Genomic DNA, 17,538 nt, shown 5'->3' on the forward strand with positions numbered 1-17,538 from the left:
CTTTCCAGATGTTACTGGTAAAAGAGCCCCGCACTGTTGCTGAGGTCATCACCCCGTGCGAGAGTTACGACGAGCTTCGCAGAAAACGTGTCGTCACCCGTCAACCCGACGAAATTACTGACGACTCTGCGTTCCTTGAACATATTCGTCCGGGAACAGGTTGCTCGGCAGTTATCACTGCTGCCCAGCACTAAGGAGTCTACCTCGCTGCTGCCGCCCTGGGTTCACCATGTTATTCGCGCACAAGTTGCCGAAGCGCTTCGCCCTGCCTGCCGTCCAATTAATTTCCTACGACGCCCCGCTCACGGCTCCTCTCACCTATGCCGAAGCTGTCTCGTCCCCACGAACATCGTTTCCTGGTCCCCTTATGCCGAAGCCGTGGCACGGTCGCCACCACACGCACGTTTCTCTTCCTACGCCTCACCCCCGCGTTCATTTCCCTCCCAGCGCCATGTACCACCGCCTGCGAACCCTTGGCGCACCTCTGACAACCGGCCTATTTGCTTAGCATGTGGCCTCCCTGGCCACGTTGCACGTCCCTGCCGCCGTCGCACGCCTCGTACGGTCCGCTCCCCGTCTACCGCTTCAGCACTCGTCGCATTTTGACCGCCTGCTCTCGCCTGCGCACCGCTCGCCCTCTCCGCGTCGTCACTCGCCCTCGCCGATGAGACGCCGACCTACCTCTCCACCGCCGGAAAACCACTAGCTGCAGTTCCGCAGGCAAGAACTGCGTTTTCGACGACCTCCGAAAGTCCTGCTTCGTCCCCTCGAAATTTAATCGAACTCTTCATTGAACACGTCGCTACCTTGCGCTTGTAGATTGGAGCTGCTGTGTCCGTCATAGACGCTAGATTCTGCCGTTTGATTCGAAAAGTTGTCCTGCCGCTTTCTGGCGTTTCCCTCCGCAGCGCAACTGCACAGTACATAGAGCCGCTCGGCACCTGTACGGCCCGAGTGACGATCCAGGTCGTTCTCTACGTCATGAGTCTTATTGTTTTGCCTGCCTGCTCTCACGACATTATTTTAGGGTGGGATTTCTTATCACGTCATCAAGCCGTGATTCATTGCACCCGTGTGGAAGTCGAGCTTTCTCCGCTCTGCGACGCACCCACGACCGCTACAAATCTTCGAGAGGCCAAGTGCAATGTTTCGCACGATACCGTTATCGCACCTTCTTCAGCCCTTGTTGCTGTCACATGTGCCCCTTTTTCTGAACCTACCGTCCTCTTCACACCGTCTTCTCTTTTCGTCTCTCGAAGATGCCTTCGTCTACCCTTCGCCCTTCTTACTGTACGAAGCGGCCGCGCCGATCTCGCCATCACTAATAACTCTTTCTTCCCCTTATTTTGCACCGTTCACCGATGTTGTGGTTTCAAAGCTCGTAGTTGTTGCCTCGTAGTCTGCCGGGCGGCTGCACTCCGTCTTCTTTTACGTCTACGGGTTCGGCGACTCTTCTTTGCTACAATATATATATGCATATATTGTGACGCCCATGAAGAGGCGATGCCTTCTCTATCTGGTCGGCATCGCTGACTACGCAGAAGATTCTCCCGTCTTTGTCTGAATACACTCCCTGGTCGTAACAGCTTGGTCCAGGTGCTGGGAATGCAGGTACCTACGATGACGGATTCCCAGCTTTACATTCGCCGCAGTCGTCGCATTGTTGGTTTGCCACCTTCTCTACCCATGATGTCCTTGGATGACGACGCTCCGATGTCTGTGCCCAGCGGTTCGTGGCAGCATTACCGGGAGCCACGGTCATACGCGGTATCATCCAGCGACAACGTCGATGAATGGCTCACCCACCACCTACGGGTGAGTCACTACAACAAGTGGAATTCCTCCGCCCGGCTTGCCAACGTCGTGTTTTTCCTAACCAACACGACCCTAACGTGGTATGACAATCACGAGGATTCTTTGACGACTTGGGACCGCTTTGTAGAGGAGCTCAAGGAATATTTCAGCGACTCACTCGCGAAGAAGCGGGCTGAAGAAGCGCTTGCGCAAAGGACTCAGCTTCCTGGAGAGACCTGTAGGAAGTAGATTGAGGAAATCGTGATGTTGTGCATGGTCGTCTCTCCTGCCATGACAGAGGAAGACAAAGTTGGTCATTTACTTAAAGGATTCGCAGAAGACGTCTAAAATTTTCTTATCAGAAAAGAAAGTCTGGAGTCCGTGTCTGACATCAGCCAGCACTGCCGCATTTTTGAGGCATTGAAAATACGTCGCATCACATCGAAATTGCTGCGTTTGGCAGGGGTGACGATGGTGACAGCTGTAGACACATCATTTTCATGTGATCTGGCTTCCACAATCCGCAAGATAGTTCGCGAGGAGTTGGCCATGTCGCTGGAACTCACTCGGCATTCCTAAGCGCTCCCTCCTGCGTATCTCACGCCCCCTATTCCTCCAAAGAAGAAATAAAAACAGCCAAAAAGACGAAAACACAAGAAAAGAACAGCGCAGGACAAAGGCTGGTCTGGTCTGCTGCTACCCAGCCAGCCGACACGCAGTGGACTTTGAGCCCCAGGTACCCCGAGTGCTACGGCCAAGCAACATAACGCAATCGCCCCCGGAGCACAGGCCCCGCTTTTACCAGCGTACGCCGGCCACATACGACGAGAACTTTCGCCGCAGTCCTTCGTATGATTTCTTGCCGCCGCAGTCTGCTCCCGGTCCCTCTACTGTGTGTTTCCGCTGTGGTCAAGCCGGTCACATCTCCCGATTTTGACCCCGCCGACAACCATCCCATTACGGCTCCTCTACCTATTCTCTGCGGCCGGATTACCAACCCGTTCCTTCTCGGTACCCATCTGTAAGGAGATAGCGCCACGAGATAGCGCCACCCAGCGTCGATTCTGAGGCATAAGAGGAAAAAGCACGAGGAGCGCGTGCGGAGGGGTACGCCGGGACAGGTAGAAGAGGATTACGTGGCAGAGAAGAGTGGGCCAATCCCCCCACGTGGGTATGTGCCATTATAAAGAGGTGAAGGAGAAGAAGGAGAAGAGCGCGGTGGGCGACGGACGTGGACGAGTTCTGCTGGCTCCCCGAGTTCCGGGCTTGGGCCTCAGCCGCAGACGTCCGGGCCACCAGGCCCGGACATCCGTCGTCGAGAGCCCCAACCACCAGGCCCAGGCGCCACTGTTCTCCGTCCATCCGTCAGCTGCTCCACACAGGCCGCCTCTGGCGCCTACGTGGCCTTTCCGGGATACCAGACCTGGGAACCGTGCTGGGAGCCCACAGACGCTGACGCTGCGGTAGCGCTGCAGGCCAACGGGGAAACGCCGGCAACAGTGCATCGACACTGGAACGCCCAGAGACTGCCTGACTGCCCGACACCCAGCCAGTCCTCCCCGCTCGATGCTCGTATGAGAGACAAGTAGTGTGACTTTCCTTTTTGACTTTCTTTTTCCTGTATTTTTCGCGAGGATTTTGCTCTGTTCTCCTCCTGTGTGTTTTTTCCGTGTGTTGTTGCGTTGCTCTCTTGTCTTTTTCCTCTTTTCACGCCCATACTGAAATTGGTTTCCTTTCCTATAAAAGCCGCCTCGTTTATTGCTTATACATTTAGTGTTTGTGTTAAATACAACCTGCAATCTCACACATCCTCACACTATCCTACCCGCCTGATTCCGGCAACCCATGGCCTGCACAAATGCGGAATCGTTCGCCGGCATCGAATAGAAGTGTGAAACCGCCTCCAGCTTTCCGCTCTCATCGATCTCCATCGCCCCGATGCCGTTCATACTCGCCTCCGCCGGAAAACTTGTAAGCGCGGCCGATGGGGCTGAGGCCGCTCGTAGTCTGCCGCCGGAAGTGATACCCCCACCTGCAGTTATTTTACGAAAAAAAGTGCATGTGCTAGTGGATAGTGTACCTGTGATGGCTTTAGGGGATACCGGTGCTACTGCTTCAGTTAGGAGCGTTGCATTTAAGTGTCTCCTCAGACGTAAAGTTTTGTTTCGATGGGTCAAAAATGTGCAGTTTTGTGGTGTGAGTGGCGAACCGTTGCCAGCAGTTGGAGTGTGTAGTGTTAGCACGCAGTGCATAGCACGCAGCAGTGGCGGCAGTTCCTTCCATCGTTTAATCCCTCGTCTTGCTTTTACAGACTTCTGACCACGTGCACGCATGATCAGCTGGCAGGCCATCGACAAATAGCTGCACTACAAGGGAAGCAAGCGCTACATCACCACCGGACAAGACTATAAGAAGACAGCTCTGCCCCCGGCGCGGCCACATAGCACGCAGCAGTGGCGGCAGTTCCTTCCATCGTTTAATCCCTCGTTTTGCTGTTACAGGTTAGTTGTATTTTTAAGCATGAAATGCTTTTAGCTCCCGTTGTCGGCAGTGTGGTGACGTCACACCGAGACCGAGAGCCAACATCCGGGCACTTAATTCCACTCATCCGGGCACTGAAACGACAGCATCCGGGAACTGAAACGAGAGCATCCGGGCACCGTACGAGATTTAACGAGACTCTACGAGAGAGGGCCGTGGGGGGCCGCTTCCGCGCCATGCCCGAGGATGGCACTGCGGTCTCACACTTGCGCATGTAAAAGACCGGCCGCTGGGCCTTCAGCTTATGACGTTTGCCCCTTTGGCAGGCAGATGTACACACGCTCGCGGAGTATTAGAACGCGCTGCTTATACAATCTTTTCAGGCCTGCGTCTCTTCGTGTCCGCGTACGCTTCTGCATCGTCCTGCATTTCAATGCCGCCACCGTCACAGCTGTTTAAGCCGAGCAATGGAGCCTGATGAAGGGGAGGGAGGAAGCGTCTTGCGGAAAGCGATCGCTTTGCGAGTGACACGCCATAGCAGAAGACTGCTCGCCGCTGCCGACAACGCCATGATTATGCGGCCGCTCCCGAAAGCGACCAGGCCGCCACGGTTCGCGGCTGCCTACCTAAGCCCGCAATATTGCAGGCGATCGCTTCGACGCAACAAGAAGAGTGTGGTGTGGTGAATACTAGACCCATTTCAAGATTTTGACTAGTACCATCTACAACCAATGGGTTATGCCCGTATCTGTCTTACCGTAAGAATTCAAACAATAGTTTTTCTGCCGCTGCTGCAGCTGTTGCTATTGTTAGTGGTGTACTTGGCGTGATGTCTGATCGAGAAAGATTCCACTGCCATAAGCTGTTCTGAGTGTGCTTTCATATACCATGCCGGGAGTTGCGCAGGAGTGGGAGAGGCAGCCGTAAAGGCCAAGCCTAACATAGGAAAGTCATGGCTGTGTCCAACATGCAAAGCCTCGAAGTTAAGAGGTAGCCAGAACACTGGAAAGGCTAAACATGACTATGATGTTGACATTGTGGCGAGGCTAGCCAATATGAACAAGAAAATTTGAGCCCTTCTCCCCCTCCTGAGCAAAATCGAGAAATTTATGACCATGAAAGAAACTGTGGAAGCAATTGAAAAGAATGTCAAGTTCTTATCGGACAAATATGATAGCGTAGTAGAGCTCGTCACAGCCGAACAAACAGAGATAACTGAACTGAGGGAAAGGGTAGACAAAGTCGAGTCGGATGCATCCCTTCAAGAAATTAAACAACTGAAAAGAGAGATAAACGACCTGGATCAGTATAGCCGTAGACAGAACCTGGAAATTCATAGCATGGAACATACCGAAGATGAAAATTTGCTGGCAAAACTAAACACTATCGCACGGAAACTGGAAATCCCGGAAGTAACAACACGAGACGTAGAGGCAATTCACAGACTCCCTTGCAAACCTGACAATGTCCCTCCAGTGCTAGTGCGGTTTTCTTCACGTACGCTGAAAAACCAATGGGATGATAAACGATCACTCTTGAGGACAAAAGTACCAGGCATCAGACTGTTCGATAACTTGAGCCCGCAAAATAAGAAGCTCTTTTGGCTAGTAAAAACAAGGGCGACCGAGAAGTCGTATGAATTTTCTTGGCAGAGGTACGGAAGAATCTATGTTAGGAAAAGGGCAGGTGAGCTCGCCATCCTGATAAAGACTGAAGATGATCTCATCAAGATCAACTGAAAGACGCAAATTCCCTGCTAATGCGTTTGACCCATGTGACAGCCTTACCGCAATACGGCTACTATGACGGACAGGCATTCGCTGATGCCCTCATCCATCTACACCCACTGCGTAGATTCCTTTCAATTTTTCACCTGAACACGCAAAGCTTGCGTAGTAAACAACTAGAAGTAATTAGCTATGTAACATCCCTGAAACATGAATTTAGCGTTTTGTGCTTTACGGAAACATGGTTTACTGACAAACATGATGCTGTCCAGTTTGATGGTTACAGATGTGAAGCCCTCTGTCGCGACCGCAAAGGGGTGGTGGTGTAGCACCCCAGGCAGCACAACAACATTGGCCGAACGTCGCGCAAGTGTTGGCAAAACTTGGCACGAACATCGGTCCTACACTGGCATTTGGGCCGAGCGCTACCACTTTACACATTGGCCTTACTTTCATGCCAGTTTTGGGCCAACGCTCGGCCGATCAAGCGGCCAACGCAGTCCCGATGTTCGTTCTGCAGCATGGACCAGCAAAGGTCTCATACTGGCATCCAACTTTCAAACATTGGTAGCCAACTTTCAAACATTGGTAGCCAGCTTTCGAATAATGGTTTCCAGCTTTCGAATATTGGCATCCAGCTTTCGAATAATGGCACATGCAATTAACCCACTCGCCAATGACCGGCACTCTGGATGGATGTACATACATACCATTCTACCTAGCAAATATTCATAAATGAGGTTGCGAAAGAATTCCAGAAAAAAGACCCGTTTATTGCTTTAAGTTACAAGAATCACGCTTCTAGCGCACACAGGATGGTTTGCGCTACCACCAGCCACCGTGGGCAGTAAAGAAAAGGGGCCCAAGAGCATGGTGGCAGAGGCTGTGGGAAAACAATTTATTTTCAAGTTTGGTGCGTGCCGATCAGGTTGGACAAAGCATCTCGGCAAGCTGCTACGGCACGGCTAAGGCATCCATAAAGCGCTCAACGGAGCTGTCCTCCAGTGAACTGATCAGTCATATTCAAAGTAATCGTTGCACTCCACTTGCAAGGGTACTGCTGGACTGCATTCAAAGAAATTCCTCGTCCAGTTCTTGCACGATGGCCTCACGAAGCGCCAAGCCTGCAAAGAGATGCATGATGTCATGGTAAGTTGAATTATGGCCATCACAGAACAAAAACAAAAATGATTAAATAACACCGAATTTTGTGAAATACAGTCATCGTGAAGACACTAGCAACATATTTTACAGGATAATTTTTAATTTATTCTTAAGAACCAGCACCACATTAGTTGCACAAAGTGGAATTTAATTTACTAAACTTCCCTTATACCAAATGGTTTAATTTAGTTTAATGCGTCGTGTCGCACTCCCAGTAAATATATTCAATGCGAGATAAGCAAATTAATGTGATATTGAAAACATATTAGTGTATTATTTTGTTTTAATATAACTCGTATCTCTAAATTGCGAGGTAATTTTTTATTCCAGTAAACATGCACAGGTTGTAGCGTCTCTTCCACATGGACGTCAAAACAACATTTTTGATTAGTTTTATTTAATGGGGTTAAAAATGCGGCTTGCGATTTTTGACGAAATACGCTGAACGCAAGGAACTCAGGGCACCTTTGTTTTACCTTAGTTGCTTCGCATGCTTGCTATAGTTGGATTCGAAACTGCAACTTGAAAACCACACAAAAATACTAGTCTTATAGTCCAGAGTAATGCCCTTTTTCATTGCGAGAGAACTTGGGCAAAAGCTTTAACCAGTAATTGCGGATTTTCTATTGAGTCTGCAAGAGTAGAAGGCAAAAAGAAACACTACGGAAGTATTACACATATCCTTACCAACTAGTCTGCAGTGGAAAATTAATTAAGCGGTTCTGATTTCCGTCGTGCATAAGCGCTAAAGGACATATTCCCGAATGCATCCTATCTCAAGTCATATGAGTTCAAACCCGCTGTTAGCCAAAGTAGTGAATCTTTAGTGAGTTCATCTCACCAAAGACGAAAAATTAAATTCTCACCATTCGGCCACAATTCCACTGCGCACGACGTCAAGCAAGCCATTTCGCAATGAGAGTGGGTACACAGAAGTCGTCCTCGTGCTTTTTGGCTCGCTCTCTTCTCCTGCCTAAAAAATAAAGGCGCATGTAGTCAAAGCAACATTTACTACAAAAACCACTTTAACTTCCAGACGTATATCAAGGTAAAAGAGTTTTAGTACTTACAAAAGATCTTGCAGGCGGTACGAACAGCGTCGGAGCTCTCCTAATATATGAGTGTGGCTTTTCGCGTGCACAGACTATGAACGGTGCTAGCTCGAGTGTGCCTGCATTTTCGTCGCGTTGGTTGTGCACGTGGTTGAGCTCCGCCGTGCAGTCAAGAATGTCTTATTGTGATGAGTCGCGCGGTTCCAAGACGAGCAGTGGAGACGATGGTGTGTGTGTGTGTGTGTGTGGGGGGGGGGGGGGGTTGGCTGGAGGGGAGAGAGTAATTTTCCTTTACACAGGTTTTGTGGTTCCGAGAAAAGTCCTCGAGCTGAAAGGTGGAGACAGGGAGGTGGAGGAACAGCGTAGCGCGTAGCTGCATGCGAGGGAAAACAGGTTTGAGAAAGTGACAACCAAAAAGAAAAAATAGCGCTTCGCGGGGTGGGGGGTTAGCCCGCTCCCTGGAAAAGGGCACGGCCGGGAGAACAGGTGGGGAGATATTGGACTTGAAGACTTGAAAGAGAGAGGGAAAGAGGGAAAAAAACGCGTAAAAAGGGTTTGGAATTTTTGGAGAATGAGTCACATGGCCACAGGCAGTACAGAAAGCAATATCTACAAGAGAGAAGTGGATGGGAAACACGGAAGCGTCAAAGTATTGCTACAAAGCTGCAGCAAAAGCCTGAAAATTTTGAAGTGAAAAACTTGGAGCTTCAAGATGCATTTCGCCAAAACGACTTCAGACACTCGCGTATTTTGTGGGGCCGTATGATGTGGCTTCTGTTAGTTCAAGATAGCTTAAAATGTTACCACATAACAAAAATATAAAGCAAAAAAAATATCCAAGCAGAATGCGCGCTCTTTCATAGTTTAATGTACCGTACATGCGCCAAACAAGCTAGGTTAACATTGTCAGTCCATTTATTCAGTGGTCGTCGAAGAATCCTCAAATTGTTTGTTGGGGTGGAAGTTTCGCGCAAAAAAAGCAAAAACAAACAAAGGCATGTTGAATTGTGGTTCGCAACTACTTTCGATGGTTTTCATCAATAAAGGTGATGTTCGAAAGAAAAAAAAACCTGCGAGTAAATATGCAAAGACGTGAGCAAGAGCTATATAGCCCCCAATGCAAATTTCGCAACAGAAGAATAAAATGGTCAAAAACAACAATTTCCAACACAACGATTTGCAGAAAAGGAAGGAAATAGCAAATCAGAAAACACGGGAAAGGCGCGATCACAGGGCCAGACGTAGGGAAGCGTAGGAATCGCTTAGCACGTGTCCGCGTGCGTTTATGAAGCACCCGCCTAATATTTCACGAGCGCAACGCATAATTCGAAATTACGAGGCGACTGCTTCGTTACTGGACGTTGCCAAAACAGAGCACAATTTCGGTTTAGCGAATGCACTTGTGCTAATCTATTACGTTTGTATCGCGATCTCCCTGAAGCAGACACCAGCTGCGCACTGCGGCAGTGAATTCCTAGAGCGAATAAAAAAAAGTGATTTTTTTATTCCAAAAATTTAATCAAATGAAACTTATTTGATTTTTGTTGAAGGCACCTGTTCACAATTTTTGTTGAAGGCGTCTAGGGTGTAATCAGAACGTTAATTCTGATCAACAGGACTTCGATCGCAATTCTAAACGTATTATTGCTGCTCACTGCGCAACCAGAGTGCAGTTTTTCCAACGGAATCATGGGTAGCTTTGCTCACAAACTGCAAAAGTGTTCGGTTAAAATATAATAATAAATAAAACCAATTCTTTGAACTCGCATGTTTTAGCGCGCTCGAAAATTATGAACTGCCGATATGGTACTCGACAATAAAATTAATTTTGAACCCATTTTAATGGATGACACAATGTTTACCAACGTTTGCCAGTATACTTTGAACACTGGATAAGCGGTGGTAATCCTAGGCCAATATAGCCAGCTCCCGGAAATGGCATAGCCAATTATGGCAAAGAGTGGAACAACACTGGCTAACATGGCCCATGATAGCCATGATTCGATGATGGCACAGCCAGCAATGGCAAACAGTGGGGCAATCCTGGCTAACCTGGCCCATGATAGCCAGGATCTAATGAGGGCTCAGCCAATACTGGTAAAGCGACGGACAACCAGGGCCATTGTTGGATGTGCCAAGGAGTGGCACAACCAATATCGGATGCTCACTGGCAACTCTGGGCCTAGTTAGGGCCACGCTTTGCCAGTGGATTTCCAATATTGGCCCGCCGTCGTGTGCTACCTGGGACTATACATTTGTAATACATTCAGTTATACTGTCTTGCAAGAATACTCTGTGGTCACCATTGACTACGAAGTGCTTACAATCAATTCCAAAGGTTTTATTATAACAGTGTTATACCGCCCGCCTTCCGGATCCCTTCCCGTGTTCTTAAACTTTTTTGAACATTTCACGGAATATCTCACATCGAAAGGTCTTCCCGTCATTATTGTGGGGGCTTCAACATTAATGTACTGTGCAAAGACTCATCATCAGTTGCACTTCTTGAATCAGCGCATTCAGCTGGACTGAAAAATGTTATTGATGCACCCACTCGTGTGACCACCAGAAGTGAAACGCTCATTGACTTGCGTTTTACTAGCTGTTTAAAAGATGTCTGTGCAGGTGTCCTAGCAACTGGTATTAGTGACCACATGCCTTTTTTCTGTTCTGTTTCCACCCTATTGAAAATCAGACGCCTCGAACTCGACGACGCATTAGCGAAAATGGAATGATTCTTTTCGGTAGCATGCTATCAAATACAGATTGGAGTGAAGTCTTAAGCATTCAGAATGCCAATGATGCGTACAATGCTTTTGTTGACAAAGTAATTAAATTCTATGAAGCAGAATTTCCTGTTGAGAAAGTTGTTAAATGTCGCAAAGCAAGAAAGCCATGGATTACAAGGGAACTTTTGGAAAGAATAAATAATCGACACAGGTTATTTCAGGAATTTATCAGGACTAAAAATGCAAGTAAACTTCTGCAATATAAGAAGATTAGAAACAAGCTTAATACTGACCTGAAGAAAGCCTGTACAGAGTATTATGTTAACAAGTTTACGACGGTTTACGGCTGCCCTGAAAAAGCTTGGCCTGTAATGAAATCCCTTCTTTCGCAAAATGCGCATACTGCCGCACAAGAACTCATAATTGATATCATTGCTTATTCAGGCTCCTCATTGGCTGAAAAATTCAATACTCATTTTCTAACGTCGGGTATTACGCATAATTGCGATAGCGCCCACTCTGAATTGTATTTTGATGATCGGTTGGCAGATACAATATTTTTATCTACAGCTACGCCGTATGAAGTTGAATCCCTGCTGAAAGGTCTCCAGGACAACTGTGCTATCGGGTACGATGAAATAGCAGCTCGTCCAGTGAAAGCGGTGGCTAACCTGCTAAGTTTACCTCTTTCACACATCTGTAACTGTATCTTGCGTGATGGTTTGTTTCCTGAAAAAATGAAAATTGCCCGCGTCTGCGCGGTACACAAGGGAGGAGATAAGAACGTTTTCGGGAACTACCGTCCTATTTCCGTACTTCCGATGTTTTCAAAGATAGCGGAGCACGTAATCAACAGTAAATTGAGTAGCTTCTTATACAGCAAGGGCGTCATCAAACCGCAGCAGTACGGGTTCCAGAAAAGTAAATCAGTAGAGTCTGCTTTGTTAAACATAAAAGAAAAAATAATTTCGAACATTGAAAACAAACTTTACACATTAGGCATATTCTTAGATTTCAAGAAGGCCTTCGACTCCATAAAGCACGACATTCTTTTCTATAAACTGGAAAGATACGGTGTTCGTGGAAGTTCGCTACGTTTAATCAAGAGTTATTTGCAGAATCGGCTCCAGTACGTTGGGTTTGGTAACGTTAAATCAAGTTTGCAAGTTATAAAATATGGTGTGCCACAGGGTGCGATTTTAGGACCATTACTGTTCCTTCTCTACATGAACGATATTGTAATGATACCGCAGACACCTAAAATTATCTTGTACGCAAATGACACAAATGTATTTTTCAGTGGTCCCGATCTTGTGGAAGTAATGGATATGGCAAATGAGTGGCTTTGTATTCTGTCGACATGGTTATCCTCAAACAAACTAGCGCTTAATGTAGAAAAACCAATTATATAATATTCCGAGCAAGGAATAAGTTAATTCACAATAATATAAAGTTAACATAACAGGGCCATCAAATTAATAGAGTGGATGTACATAAGTTCCTAGGCGTGTACTTCCATGAACATCTGAGCTGGACACATCACGTATCAAAACTGCGGAAAACGTTTCAAAAACGCTTGGCCCCCTCAACAGGTTAAGGTTTATTTTGCGAGCTTGGTTTAAACAGAAACTCTATTACGCAATGATTTTCTCCCGCCTATACTACTGCATACTAGTTTGGGGCAGCACTGGTAAGAGTAACTTAGAAAAACTGTACGGCCTGCAAAAGAAGTAAGTGTATTAGATTTATAGCAAATAAATCGCGATATGAACATGCATTCCCTTTGTTTTTAAAATATAAAGCATTACCCATGACTTATGTGTTCCAAGAGAGTCTGGCAAACTACCTGTATTTAAAAATAAAATCACACGGACAAAATTTCGTTACGAGATATAGAAGACCAGACTGTGGTCATATTGCCACGTATCATTGTAGTGTTTGTTCGTTCACGCTCAAGACTGCAGGAAAGGGTTGTTATCATTTTTGTTCGTGACGCGAGAAGCGACCGGTCTAATCTCGATTGTTCACAGCCATGAAGAGCTGCATCTACGTGTTTCCAGATTACTCTAGATGATCTTGACCTGTTATCTGGAAGTTTCCTTGCCGGCTTTAAATTGAACGATGCCGCGAGCAGCGGGCATTCGTAGTTCGACGATTGACGAGCACGCTTGTTGCTTACGCCGCCACCGAGTGAGTCAGTTCTTTTGCGGGCGCAAGTCAGCCCAAATAAAGAGCTTCGTTTGCAAGTATTTCTGGTGTCTTCCTGACCGCTGGACTGCCGTCACTACAACGTGACAATATGTTAAGAGACGAAAGATACGTGAAACAACGCGCTAGAACAACCTACGGTGAGGAGTCAATAGATTATCAGCAACCGTTATTAATAAACACGTTTCCAGAACTGCATTCCATCGCAAATGATTCTAAAACACGCTATTCTTTTAAAAAACAAGTGAAAGAAGCACTACTGCTAAAGGTTGCAGATTATTATCAAATGTCGCGATAATATTTTCATTTTATCGTGACCTCAAAAGAAAAACCTGAAATAAAAAACAAATAAAGGCAACCAATACGAGCTGGCTCATATCGAATGTTAACTCGGAACCAGGACTGGCCTTCAATTGTGGTTGTTGGCGAGTTATACCCTGATAACGTTTTCAACCTGATGTTACCTGAGACGTCACCAAAGAATGTGTGAAACTGTTTTGTGCTGTTAGCTTTTTCTTGTCGATACTCTGTTTTTGCTTTTATTACTTATGTATATTTCTTTCTTTTGTTTTGATTGTCTTGTTGGCTCTTTCTTGTCAATGCTCTGTTTTTTCTTTTATTACTTATGTTTATTTCTTTTTGTTGTGAATTGAAAAAGACTGCGCTTGAATGTGATGTGATTTCTCTAATGTACAAGGTCTCCTTTAGCAAATACTGGCACTGTTCGCCGCACAGCGTGCGTGAAGGTCACGAGGCCCCGTCAGGCGCCATATGGACGCCTTTTGCCTCGTGAACCTCAGCAGATATAAAAACAAAAAAATTTCCAAGTATATCTACCCCGATTCTGCTGAAATAAATTTCATTTCATTTCAAGGTTTCCTTCAGTGGTGAAGCGTTCAGCACGGGTATGGCGGTGCTCGCCCGGTCGACGCATGACGTTATTCTTGGCCTCGACTTTTTGCAGATGTGTGGCCCTAACGTCGATTGTCACACAGGTGCACTCAGCGTCGGCAAATGTTCCACCACTGGCCTTGTGGAAGGCTCGTGCAGTGGAGAGAGATACTGCCGTGCCTCCTTCGGCTGTATGCGTACCGGTTTCCTGCTCCGATATCAACGACGTGTTAGATGCCACTGTGGATCCGAACCACTTGAACTGCATGAAGAAGAACATGTTAGTTCCTGATATGCCACTGTTTCCGTCACCAACGAAAGCACTGAACTGTGGATAATGAATTGTTCGACAGAATCTAAAGTTCTGACTGAAGGCCTGAAGCTTGTGTGATGTAGCCACGACACGCCGGTATCCGTTGCCCTGCTTACCGATGCCGTGGGCGCAGCGGCACCAGAGCTTCACGACGAGTCGCAGTTACTTCGCATGATCGATATATATATATATATATATATATATATATATATATATATATATATATATATATATATATATATATATATATATATATATATATAAGTAAAGAGTTGAAGTACACTTCTTAAAGAAACATCCGAAACCGTCGGTAAATAAATGTTTCTTTAAGAAGTGTACTTCAACTCTTTACTTATGTTGTTAGCAGTCGAGCAAGTTTTTTCATCGTAATATATATATATATATATATATATATATATATATATATATATATATATATATATATATATATATATATATTGCCACCTAGCATTGCCAGGTGGCGCATAGCTGCTGACGACGACGAAGAAGGGCTCGCGCCGTGTGGAATCTGTCGCCCTTGCTGCCCCAGCTTGCGTGGCCTTGTCTGTCTTCGCACTTGTTATTAAAGCCCCCTTCGTCAACAAGTACGTTACAGTTTGGTGGAGTGTGCCGGGTACCCGTGAGCCCATGCAAGAGACCCCTCCAGGCAGCCGTCGCGCCAGCCCTGTACCACTCGACACCCCGGTACACCGCTTCAGTCGGAGGATCCAGGGACTGCCTTCGGAGGTAGGACTAGTAGAGAGCGGCGCCATGGAGACAGCCGCTCCTTCTCCTCTGCAAACTGCCGCTGCCGCGCCATCTCACTACACCCTGCAGACTCCGCGGATTCCCAAGACGTTCCGTGGGGAACTTCTTGAGGATGTGGAGGACTGGCTCCTTCATTTTGAGCGCGTAGCTGCGTTTAACCAATGGGACCACGCAGCCAAACTCCGGAACGTTTACTTCAGCCTCGAGGATGGTGCTCGCACCTGGTTTGAGAACCGAGAGGACGTTTTAATCTCGTGGCATGAGTTCCGTCGTCGGCTGCTGGAGGCCTACACAAGCGCTGATCGTCGTGAACGAGCTGAGCGTGCACTACAATCTCGCATCCAGCTGCCGAACGAAAGTGTCCAGATGTACGTCGAGGACATGACGCGCCTTTTCAGAAGAGCTGACCCGGCCATGCCGGAAGACAAGAAACTCCGGCATTTGATGCGTGGCGTCAAAGAGCAGCTTTTCGCAGGCCTCGTGCGCAGCCCACCATCGACCGTTGCTGCATTCCTTACAGAGGCCACAACGATGGAAAAGGTGCTGCAACAACGTTCTGCGACCTACGACCGGCCCGTGCACGCTGCTGCTGTCACCGCATCGTTTGCTACCTCCGGGAGCCACCCTGACGATCTGCGTGAACTTACTCGCACCATCGTGCGTGAAGAGGTCCTGAAATTTTGCAGCCCTTCGCAGCCAGCGCTAGGTTCGATTTCTGCTCTTGTTCGCGAGGAAGTGCAACAGGCGTTCAGGGCTCCTGCTGTCGAAACACCTCCTCTACCAGGAGAATGCCACCGCCCCACCTATGCTGAAATTGCGAGGCGCCCGGCTGCGGTTTCGCCACCACCGTTTCCGGTAACGCCTCCTGAGCCGCGGTCCTCAGTGCCACCAGTGCAGTATTTCGACGATCGCCGAGCGCCCTTGCGGAAGGCCGATGTCTGGCGCACACCTGATAACCGGCCACTCTGCTTTCACTGCGGAGAACCAGGACATCTCTACCGTAACTGCTCTTATCGACGTCTCGGTCTGCAGGGCTTTCGAGCCGATTCACCCAGACCCCGGTTTGGCCATCGGCCCCCTGCCATTGAAGATTTCCTAGCGGAACAGCGAATTTCAGCCCGCACGCCGCATAAGCCGCGCTCATCGTCTCCGCGGCGCTCTTCCCCGAACCCCCACAGCTCCTCGCGAGCACCACAGGGTCGCTCGCCCAGCCCTCGTCGGGAAAACTGAGACCGGCGACCTTCGGGGGCGAGGTCGCTGGGAGTCGCTGCGCTGAAGACCTCCCGTCGCCGCCGCTACGTTACGACCGTGAACAGATGGCACCGTCATCCGACCTAGACAGCCCCGTTTCTTTGGACATACCTGTTCTTCTCGACGGTCGCAGAGTCAGTGCATTAGTGGACACCGGGGCCGACTATTCAATTATCAGTGATAAATTGGCGACTCTTCTGAAAAAAGTGCTTACTCCATGTTCTGTGGTGCATCTTCGTACAGCCGGTGGTCATCTCGTTACCCCAAAGGGCATTTGCACGGCTCGCGTTCAGATTCATGGATCTACGTTCGTCATCAGTTGTGTAGTTCTGTGCAATTGCTCCCGCGATCTCATTATCGGCATTGACTTTCTGCGGGAGTATGGTGCTGTGATCGACCTCCGCCACCGAATCATCAGCTTTTCGACCAGTCAAGCCACCCACCTCGCCGACTCTTGCCACCGCAGTGCCGCCCTTCGTGTTTCTGCTGACAGTGTCACGTTGCCGCCATGGAGCAGTGTTTTGGTTGAAGTCGCCTGCAACGACTTGCATGACGCAGAAGCAGTCGCCGAGGCTAACTGTTCACTCCTGCTTACTCAAGGCATCTGTGCCGTTCGCAGTCTACTAACGCTTCGTAGTGGCCGATCTGCGGTGCTGGTCACAAATTTTTCTAATGAATACCGACATCTTTTTGCAGGAACCGCTATTGCTTCTGCCGAACCTTTTATCGATACTCCTGTTTGTTTTGCTTCCGCGGCAGCCGGCACTGACGAGCCCTCCCTTGAAAACGTCGACATAAACTGCCACCTGCCTCGGGAACAACGACTGGCTTTGGAGCTTCTGCTGAAGGAATACAAGCCGTGCTTCGCTTCTTCCTCGAAGGTTCGTCAAACACCCATCACGCAGCACCGCATCATCACCTATGACGACGCTCGCCCTATACGACAGCAGCCTTACCGTGTTTCTGCTAAAGAACGGGCAGTTATTCAAACCCAGGTTCAGGAAATGCTTGATGATGGCGTTGTTCAACCTTCCCAAAGCCCGTGGTCTTCGCCTGTCGTCCTCGTTAGGAAGAAGGACGGCACTCTCCGGTTTTGTGTCGACTATCGCAAACTGAACAGTGTGACCAAAAAGGACGTCTACCCGTTGCCGCGCATTGAC

At 48.1% G+C, this 17,538-nt stretch overlaps 1 protein-coding gene across 2 annotated transcripts in view; it reads right to left on the reverse strand.

The window, feature by feature from the left end:
* LOC149360527 (uncharacterized) overlaps window positions 1-17,538 on the reverse strand; it is a 343,557-nt gene that overhangs the window by 170,430 nt on the left and 155,589 nt on the right. Inside the window, exons 3-4 of one of the 2 annotated variants that reach the window (XR_016288844.1) lie at window positions 8,033-14,308; window positions 1,483-7,126 (exon numbers count right to left, since the gene is read on the reverse strand). The exons of the other annotated variant lie outside the window; for it this stretch is intronic. The gene's annotated coding sequence lies outside the window, so the exon portion shown is untranslated. Of the gene's footprint in view, window positions 1-1,482; window positions 7,127-8,032; window positions 14,309-17,538 lie in introns of those variants that run through there. 2 annotated transcript variants of the gene reach the window in all.

Source organism: Amblyomma mixtum, chromosome 2 (genome assembly GCF_055824585.1).
Source record: "Amblyomma mixtum isolate Tamu chromosome 2, ASM5582458v1, whole genome shotgun sequence".
In the NCBI taxonomy this organism is placed as follows: domain Eukaryota; kingdom Metazoa; phylum Arthropoda; class Arachnida; order Ixodida; family Ixodidae; genus Amblyomma; species Amblyomma mixtum.